The sequence below is a fragment of the Calliopsis andreniformis genome, chromosome 6, assembly GCF_051401765.1.
Source record: "Calliopsis andreniformis isolate RMS-2024a chromosome 6, iyCalAndr_principal, whole genome shotgun sequence".
NCBI lineage: Eukaryota > Metazoa > Arthropoda > Insecta > Hymenoptera > Andrenidae > Calliopsis > Calliopsis andreniformis.
In genome coordinates this window covers 17,242,969-17,253,558 of record NC_135067.1, presented here as the reverse complement: position 1 = coordinate 17,253,558, position 10,590 = coordinate 17,242,969, and positions in this window count along the sequence as shown.

The following is a 10,590-nucleotide window of genomic DNA, read 5'->3' as shown; positions in this document are numbered from 1 at the left end:
CAGACATTATGTATCGTCTCATTTCGATGCTATTCTTTCGCTGTCTCGCACAGTTAGCAACTAGTATCCAAGAAAAACTCAGCGTTCATAATGTCTCAAGGTACTCGAGTCTCGTTAATTAAATTCAAAAGAACGCAAAGCAGAATTTCCTTGAAATCATCGTGTCAGGGCTCTTTTATTCGTTAGCCGCGTCGGTCTTTATGGTTCCTTTTCAAGGGATTTCCCATGAGGTAGTGTCCAAGAGAAACAGAGGGGGGCGGAGGGAAGGGAAAAGACGTCGGCAAGAGAGTAAAGGAGACCTTAAAAAAGAAGCAGAAAGGGTTCCGAAAAAGTCGACGAGAACCGGCGAGGCGGGGTGGAAGAGGCAGAAGAAGGACGGAGAGTCATCATTGGCCATTGGCCATCCGTTTCGCTCCACTTGGAATAGAGACTTGCGCTCGACCGAGAAATTTAACAAGGCGCACGCTCCCGGCTCACAATAGCCAACTTTCTGGCCACCCTATGCCTGGATTTTAATTACTTCAATTTAAACCATCGGCTCTCCTCTGCGGACTTTCAGGAAAGAGATCGCGCGGTGACTGAACCCACCGGATTTCTTTTCGCAATATCAACACAGATTGAAAGGAGCTACATATTTATCGACCTCCAAGAGAGGCAACTCGTCCAAGAACAGACACACAACCCTGCAGCAACCATCGCCAAGGTTGCATTAGCAATTACCAATGATGGTGCAGCCAGTTTGCTGTCAGGGCGCATTGACACTCCCGCACTTCGAACCCTCCCGAAATCTTTTATTCATACGATCAAGTTTGCATTTAAAAGCTCTGCTTCTCCGCGGTTCCCACTTCGAATCGCTACTTTTCACGGTAACTATTCTCGGAAAGATCAAGATTCAGTTCGCCCGTCGCGTACAAGCGGAACTGTATGCAAATCTCTTGTACCTGTTGGAAGATTTTATGCAACGTGACGCACAAATTGGGATGCTGTGAGTAGAGGACGAGAGGGTGGAAGGGTATGCGCCGCGAAGCTTTAATTTCTCTGTTCGACGAACGAAAAACGCGACACTTTCGATTATGAGAGGGCACAACAGCGAAAGGGGCGAGGATTCGAGCGGCCGCGTTTTTGCTCCGCGCATAGGTTGCAGAGAAGCGTGCTAGTCTAGGGCGATCCGGTTCGCTACGTTCATTCGACTGACACAAGAACTCGAAACGTGTGAGCGGCCGTACGTGGCTATTCACAAACGAAATGGGAAGCGCTTCCTGCCGACCGAACGCGCCAGTTCGATCTATTGTCCCCGAGTTTGTGACAGTGTGTATAACAGGAGCGCGCCTGTTATGTGCCTCTATCGCCGCATCTTCCTCCTCCGCGCCGCTCGTCTTCTTTCTCTATTCGCGATGGAAAAGTAATATAGCTCGGCAACATAATAGAGCCCCGAATAGATTACCCAGTACGAATATTAAACCGGTTCTCTCTTCACGTGACTCGGCCGCGATGAAGAAATTATTGCACCGAGTTTTCGTTTACCCGTAAGCTATACCCTCGAGGAGATTCGACGAATTTTCGCAGCGAGTAACCGTGGCGGCGGGCAGCCGGGTAAATAGTTTTCCCTACGGTTCCTGATTGAATCGTTAAGACGCGAGGATGCTGGCTTCATATAATAAACAAGTTACCCAGTGGAGAGCGGATAAAACCCAAGCGAACGAAAAAGCGCGATGTAAAGGAGGGAAAAAATGAAGAAGCCTGACAGGTTAAATGAAAACGGAGAAAGGAGCTTCAGCGCGGCGAGAGGAGCGGCTCCAAGGTAAAACCGAGGCTGCAGCGATCGTACTCGAAAAAACGCCTACAAGGGATATGAAATTATAACAGGAGCATTTTTAAAGCCACGTTCATTCTCATTCGCCACGCTTCCAAAAAATCCTCTGCTCGTAGCCCGCCATTCTTCGAGTTCCCGTTAAATTTCAACAAACTCTCCAGAACGACATTGCACAATGTTGAACAGCGCGGCGTAATAGACTTCAACGAACGTCCGGTTTCACCCGGAAGGCCGCTCCCATCACGGCTACTCCCGGCATAGTTACAGAGCGGCGGCACAGTGGCATAACGCGATTCTTCTGTTCCTGCGTCACGTTTTATTGCCAAAGGACTGCGTGTCGTCGACGACCGGCAGCTCCTGGATCAGTCAGTCTCTCGTTGTCCTTTGACCCGATGACACGTCGACCGTTGCTGATTACGCGAGCACGGCTGTCCGCGTGGCAACGCGATTAAACGCCCCGTGAATGTCGCATCGTGCCAGTTTTACGTGCGAAATTCCTCCGTTGCGCCGAGAAACTTTGCCACTTCAGCGAGACGAGCGACGAAATCCTTGTTTCGCCCGCCCACGCTCGCAACGAGTTGACGAAGAGAAGCGTTGCGGAGAGTGAAATTGAAGGTAGGTGCTCCTACGATTTTGCGCCCGACAAAGGGAGACGAGGGAAATTTTCTGAGAGACCGGTTTCGAGTAATAATACTCTCGACACGTGACTTAGTCTACCCCTCTCGCCTCGCGCGTAAGCAAAGCAATTAGACGGAAGTGCGAAAAGAAGAGCTGCGCGAGCGTAATGACGCAAGCGGGGTAAAAAGTGCGAACGCTTCCAGATGGATTCACCAAACCCTCCTCATGGACGAATGTACGGACGCGGTTCTTTCCTATTTTTTTTAGACCCTTTGCGTGGACCCTCGGCCGCATTGCTCCAAACTGACCGTAAATAGGACGCGGATTCATCGATACGTAACGGGCCGGGGTTGTACACGAAAAATGAGCGATCGATCAGGCGGCCTCGTTTAATTTTAATCGAGCATCGTGGCCAGTGGACCGCGAAGCCGTTTCATTTTCGCCCGAAAAACAGGCAGCCCGATTTAATCGGGAAACACGAAATTTTTGGTAATTATAATATATTGGATCTCTACACGTATATCCAGCGAGAAGCTAGAAAACCAGATACGTCCAATACTCGAGCTCAACTTCTTCGGCGTTGAATTCTCGACAGCCCTAGGGATTGCTTCGTTCCTTCTTCGAGGTGACTCTGCCTGGAGATCGATAGGAAACCCTTGTCCAGGGACAGCATAGGTTGGCATCATCGCAGAGACGGCTGCAAAGTATATTTACATACGGAGCCTCGGTCAAAGCCTTTACTTTGCGCCGATATCAGTGCTAGGAGTCACGGTTCAAGGATAGCCCTTTCCCTCGAGCTTTTACTCCACCGAATCGGAGATGACCCTTTCCGGTTGCCTCTCCTTGCCGCCACATTTAGCAAGGACAATACTTATGACCGAACGCCTAGAAGACATTCGACTGCGAAGGAAGCAATCCACACAAGTTCATTAGAGCAGTCTGCATAATTTATTTCTCGCGGTAGACGATCGTCAGTTTGTCCGTCTCTTTCGCCTTCCAATCTTAACTCGTTTCTATCCGTAATAAACTTCCGCCCCTTGATCGTACTACTTCGCGAACTCGATCAGATGACAAAGTTCTCGGTTGCGTTGCGCAACGTGTTACGGGGTACTTCCACGGTCAATAACGAGAAACTTGCCGAATCTCGATATACCTGTTGAGCACGAAAGCAATAATTACTTGGAGTTCGTGCATGCCAGCGGTTCTAGCGCTTGACTTCAAACGTGTTACGTCAAAGAATAGGGAGTATTATAGCGCTGCCGCAATTCCGAAGCGACAGTCTTTTCGAAGCGAGGCGAGGACCGCGCCAGTGACCCGGGACGCCTACTTTTTCCGCGTTTTTTGTCATTTTCAGGAGATATAACCCTGCGGGGTCGAATCACGGCAGGAATCCCGTGGCGAACGATGATAGAGAGGGTCTCTGACTACCCTGGCGGTAGCAGGGGGGATAATTGCGCGTCGAGGTTGACTTATAGCTTCTAAATCGGTAGCTTCTACGTCCTAAGTCCTTGTTTCGCTCCACAGACAGGCTCTCATTAAAATCTCGTCGCTTAAATCGTCCACAGGCGTTGTAATCCGAAGGGGCAAAATAAAACATACGACGAGTACAGTGTTAGCGAACGAAACACTCGGTAAACGGGGATAATTTAGATGGGCAGAGGTGCCGAGAATGGATTATTCGTTTGGAAGTTGCTAAAACGACACATTACACGCCGCTGCACGCAGGCCAGATTGAAATCAAAGTAAGAGGAACTTGGAGTTTCGTGTAATTACAAGCGTTTCCTGCCGGCCTCGACTAATCCGACCCGTTGGCAGACACTTAGCGAAGTTTCGATTGTTACTCGGTATGCGTGTTTTCAACGAGTAAACCCTCGCCATGCCACCGCGGATCGCCTCGCAGCAGCTCGGCTGGGCCGGGCAGGAAGCGGGCAAGGATCAGGTGCGGCGCGGCGTTCGGTGTGCTCGAGCCTGGGAACTTTATTAAGCGATATTTCTCTAATTATCTCAGTTGGCTCGTGGCGTCCGGGACTCGCGGGGCTGAGTGGGGCGGCAGTAGCCATATTCATGGGCCCGCGTTAAGCGCCTCGAAAGCATAAACATTAAAAAGAGCCAGGGCGTCGAAGTTAGCGGCCGCCCAGCCAGCTTACTTCCTCCTGGCAAACTGGAAAACTTCCGCGAAGCATTTCGAGGAAAAACTTGAAAGATTAAACGCCGCGATGGTATCGCCACGCGCGCCACGCGGAAATGGGCAATATAGAACAGGAGCGCCGAGCCTTCTCTCTTCTTTTTGTTTTTCTCTTAACGATTTTGAAGTGCTGGGAGATCCGAACAGAAGCATTCCAAGGAATAAGCCCACTTCAGATTTTGTGTAAAAATGACGGTCTAAGAGGGCGAACTCTTTATGGGAATTTATTCCCTCACCCTCGCTGAGGGAATTAGTGACGCACGGCAGTAACGGGTAACAGCCTAGAGGTTGTAATCCAAAAGCGATGAAGCAAGTTGACGACGAAGTGTCTTGAAAGCACTGGATTAAGAGCGCCGTTCGTTGTTTACGGGCCTTGTACGATAGCGATTGGAAATAATAGTGCGACGTCGGGGAACGAGAGAGCGCGTATTCTAGATACGTTACTGGCGGAAGATGCTCGGACGCCATGGCTTCTTGGCGTCTGAAATGGGGTTCGTTATCGCACTCGATGTTTATTATTAGACTTGGAAAGCGCGGACAATAATTGGATGGTTTAACTTGCTGAAAAAGTTTCTTGTTAGTTTGCGCCGCGATTATAATTGTAAATCGACGCATTAAATAACAAAATCCACCCTCAACACGTGCACCCACCCTTGACTGTCTGCGAACAATAGCCAGAGCTTTTAGAAATATGAGAGCGGAAGAAAAGTAGTTAACGTTCTCGTTTCCCGGATTTGAGTTTTCGGAAGCGATGGTCAGAAAATCAGGGGAGCTTTTTGAATGATTGAATTTAACTTCCAGCCGAGGATCGACCCGATCTTCGCGCAGGGACCGCTCCAAGTGACTGCGCCTCGAAATAGAGCGGAATAAAATTCACGGCTCTCTCGAACGGCAAGGTAATTACGTGTAATTTATATTACTTGCCATTGACATGCAAATCTGCGAACCATGCATGTCTGTCCTAGCCTCAGCGCTGCCGCTTCTCCACCTCCCGAACCTTGCCATCATTCTACCATTTCCATCGGCCTCTATCCACCTCCCTTTCTCTCTTTTCTCCGCATTTGCTTTCTCCTCGGCCAGGCATTATAACGAAAGACTAATCTTAAACGGAGTCGAATTACGAACAGTTTAGAAAGTGACAAAAAATTTCACGATAAATCATTGAAATAAAATTGGAGGAACTTGTCCCGCGCATATTCTCACCTGTCGACACAAATTCGATCAGAGAGAACAATCAAATCAATCTCATGAATTAGACGAAAATCTTATCAGCGACCTAGCGTCACAACCGGTCGAATAATTTCGTTCAATTTCGATTTCCGGTCCTGTGGCGCGACTGAGCCGCGAATTATACGAGATATCAAAGGTGGATAGAAGCGTTGGCTGCATATTCATATATGCAACAGAATTCGAGGAGTGACCGTTGCAACAGAGATCCAGGGGTATGTGGTTGGAGATAAATAGACAGGATCATAGAGAACGTCATGATAGAAGAGAGAGAGACAGAAGGAGAGTCGGCAGCTTAGATACGGCTGAATTGGCTAGCAGCGTCAGTCTTTTGATCTAAACTAAAATACCAGGCCGAAACAACGGCCAAAGCAAATCTGTTCAAAGTGCCTGGCCTCTTCAAAGTACTTGGTTTCGTCCATCTCGCTCGGTACCGTGCGACGGCATACCCCAATGACCAATTATCTTTGTATCTTTGCCGATGACAAGTGAACCGCGAGTAAACTGTCGACCAAGGGGGGAAAGGGTTTGGTACGTGTCGGTTTATCGGCAAGGGTTGCACCCGGAGCCGACTCTCTTTTCGTCTCACATTTCCCTCGACCCGTTCACCCCGTCGAACCCCCACCCCCGCGCCTGATCATCCACTCTTGTTTTTGTATTCCTAATTTCACGATCCTCTTCGTCGATACTTCGTCGTTCATTACCTCGCTTTTTCCCCCCTGCCCCGACGGAAATCGGCTAAAACAACGTCGACGCGACGCTGATGCTGGGAAGGATGCCGCCTTGTAACAAGAATTAAATTAAAACTAGATTAAATCTAGCCCTCCCCTTGTCTTAACCCCGATTCGTCTCCGAAAGAGATCCTCCGCGAACAGGTCGATCGATTGAACGGAACTTTAATTGAAATTCGTGTGTCGAACTAATTATACGTCCCTGTCTGGTTATAGTCCCGCGAAGAGCAACCTAGCCGCCGATCCGAAGGCGCATAATCGAAAGGCTCGCGTTCCCGCAACGACGCGAGACGACGGATCGATGGTTTTCAATTTCGCGATACGAAGAAGAGAACCCGCGCCCGCGACGACGAGGATATTGGTGAATATTTAAAACGCGTTTGCCTGCAGCTTCTCTTCTCCTCTGCGCCGCTGCAACAATCGCCGTCGAAACAATAGCTATCTAATGCGAAATAGGATGCCGGCAAGATCCTCTTGCATCTCCGCGAACTGGCTTCATTTTGCTGCGTTCTTGCTCGCTCACCACTCGGAATCCAACGCGGTTTTCACACCCACGATTCTCTAATGCGTCTCGTTAGTCATTCCTCCGGAGGATTCTATCTGTGTCGCAAATCTGGGGAAGAAATGGAACTCGTCATTTCTTGAAAGCATGACGTCATCATTGTGCGAGCTTAGAGAATGCTGCATGCTTTAATACCCGGATTTGACGTTTACATCTGCGTATGGGGACGTTCAGTGTGATCGGAATGATTGGGAAAAAGGGAAATGAGGCGTCGATGGGCAATGAACGTAACGAGGAAGGAGTCGATAGTGGGAGCTCAGAGGAACTAAATACGTTTACTTGGAGTAAACTACATCGCTCAGTTTAATTACTATTAATTTCTCCCTGTTATAGGTATCTATAGCTCCTTTTTCCATGTTTCGAGTCGTGCTAAACCTGCAGCTCGTTCAATTCCCGAGGAAAGACCGATGTATCATTTCAGATCCTACGATTTTTCTCCTTTCTCTTAACTCCAACGAACTTCGGCTCAGTCAAACGTAAATCTTCCTCGCGACGCTCTTCCAGATTATTAATTCGTGTATACGCGGATAGGTGTATAGTCGGGCGTGACACGTGAAACACGTCGTACCAGGAGCTAACGAGAAGGGATGGAACCAGCGTCGGAGTGTTTGGTGTCCAGCACACGTACGTAACACGGGAGTACTTATTGTCCTGATGTCGTCTTTCGTTCAACGCACCGCGATCCGGTATCTAATCTCGCAAGAGTAATCCTCGTGTTCTACACGGCGCAGACTTACTACACGCTAAATCAGACCGCCGACGTGATTCGCATTTACTAGCGGGATCAACTCTGACGGAAAAAGTAGCCCTTTGACCATCGTTTTACTGCTTAATAATCGAGAGAATCGCTGTTAGAAATTTGCAACACTTCCGAGACATATTAACGGGCTGAAATATTAAAATATTTAGAAGTTTTCCTTCTGAAGTAAAAATTCACGTTTAAGGGGTGGCATAATTGAATCAGAAGAAGGGAATGTGTATTCATACATACTGGCTGATCTAGATTCTATGGGTTAATGTAAATGCAACATGTTCGTTGACCTCACTAAATTGAGAGATTTTTTCGAAAACGCGAAGAGTTGGGGGCACGACGCGTTTCCACACGGAAGGACATCACGTTAATTTCGCAGGACGTTACATTAATTCCAAATTGGTTTTAGCCGAGCGGAGATCCTACAGTGCCGCGCCCAGGACGAAGGATCACCGATCCGCAGAATACCCAGCTTAGTTCCATCGTAATTACAGAGCAGGACGAGGCTTAGCCGATCTTTATTTATACACGCGTCACGCTGCGACGACCGTCACCCGCCGATACTTCTTGCATCGTTCTCGAACACTCAGTTCTTACCAGAAAAAAGCTCTAAACACCTAACGAAACAGTCTTAAACTAGCAACATCTTACGTAGAAGTAAGTTTAAAAAAAGGCAAGGGTGAGTATCCCAGATCATTACTGGATTTAAAGTTCCTCTTCGTCAACAAGGCTCACGATTCCTCACAGCCTCTTAGTTATTCTCTACGCTTGAAACCTATCACAGAACTCAAAGTTTTATTAAACACCGCTGGGGGTCACGGATGCAGCTCGTGAACCTCAACCTACTTTTTTCCATGGAGCCGACATCAGTTCCAGCCTCGAAAACAATTCCGCAATCTTTTCGGCCCCGTCTCCGAAACCACCACCGAACCTTTTACCAGAACGCCAGCGAACTCGCCGAACCCCATTACCAAGCGATTGAAAAATTAACGAACGTCGTTTCCGCGTTTTCGAAAGTGCATGACGCATCCGAAGGGGTTATTGGCTGACGGCCATTCGAGCGGGAAGTCCGGGGAATTGGTGGCGGGGTGCTAAAAGGAGCACGTAAGGTGAGGAAAAGAGCCGTTCCCAGAGGGGGTGAGCATCTTTTAAGCACCATGTCGCTATATTTAGAGCTCATCCTTATCTTCGACGACCCCTTCTAACCGCAGTTTTGAATTGCGGCGCGCGCACCGTCGCTAACCGCCGATCCACGTCGCTGGTGATTTCACGATGGGGTCAAAGGAAGGGGTTGCTTGCACGAGGGAGACGGAGAGACCTCTGCCGTGGGGAGGGTTGGAGGAAGACGCTTCGACGATGGCTGGTGGATGGAGAACGGTGGAACGGTTGGGAGGGCGCGAGTGACGGAGAAAGAGGAAAGCATCGGGACGAGGAAAAACGGAATAAAAGGACGGGAGAGAGTGGGAGGGTTGAACGAAGACGGAAGCAGGGACAGGCGACGAAACGGTGGGCCCGAGGAAGAGACGGCGGTAGGAAATAAAGACATAACGAGTACGTGAAAAAGAGCTAGAACAAAGGAGAATAGAAGAAGGAAGTAGAGAGGGAGAGAGGGAGGACGGCGAGAAGGATGGGTAACCCAGCAAGTGGCCAGAGGTGAGAGAGTAGGACAGTGTCGGTGGTAGAGACAAGGGGGATGAAGCTGCTCACGGAGGAAAGGGTGTTGTAATGAAGCTGCGCGGGAGAGGTGGACGCTGGAGAGAGGTCGATGAAGAAGGGGTGGAGAACGGATGAGGGAGCAGGACAGAGAGGGTGGCAGCGCGAGAACTGGATGGAGGGAAAGAGAGAGAGAGGGAGCGAGATACGACGAGGGAGGGAAACAGAGGAGTATGTCACGCTCAGAATTCTGGTGGGAGCGTCGAACGGGGTGGGAGAGATGAGTGGCGCGAAGAGAGAGGGGTGTAAAGAGGGGTTGGAACGAAGGGACAGAGCCATAAGAGGGTTGATGGTGGCCCGGGTTGGCCTCAGTAGCACAGTCGCGCGCCAAACTCTCGAAGGAAAGCACGTACTCGGTTCAACGCGCTTCCGCACCTACCATCCAGCTACATTTTTTTTCAACCCCTTGACGCCACCCACTTCTACCCTCTCAACCCTCGGTTCACTTCGCCATCTCATCCCGCCACAACCCAATCCCCGCTTCCTTTCTCCAATTTTTTTCTCCATCCACGCGTTAAGGCTGACCTGTGACCACTGACGATCGACGATCAACCTGATGACGAATCTACGAGAAAGACCCTCGTCGAGAGAGAGGATGACGCTGAAGCACCGACTAACGCTAACGCCAGGTAATTACGATCGATTAATTTCATTTATAGCTTAAGCCAATTGGTAGTACTATTATCAAGGCATTATTAGCGCTATGGAATCAGTGATAATAGTACTGCTGCAAGGTTTAAATACACTTAAAGTTAAGAAATTGTTTACTCGCTCTTACTCTTAGATTAGATGTGTTACATCGTTTGCTGCTGTTATTATGTCGTAGTGCAAGTTGACGTTGATAAATAAATATGAACATAAAAACGTCTACTATTTCTCAATGTTGCACTAGAAACGTGTACTATTCTACTGATACTTGTAAAACCAATTGTTCCCATGAGTGTTGCGTGTCCTGACCGATCAGTCCGGAAAAGTTCCTTGTTTATCGAT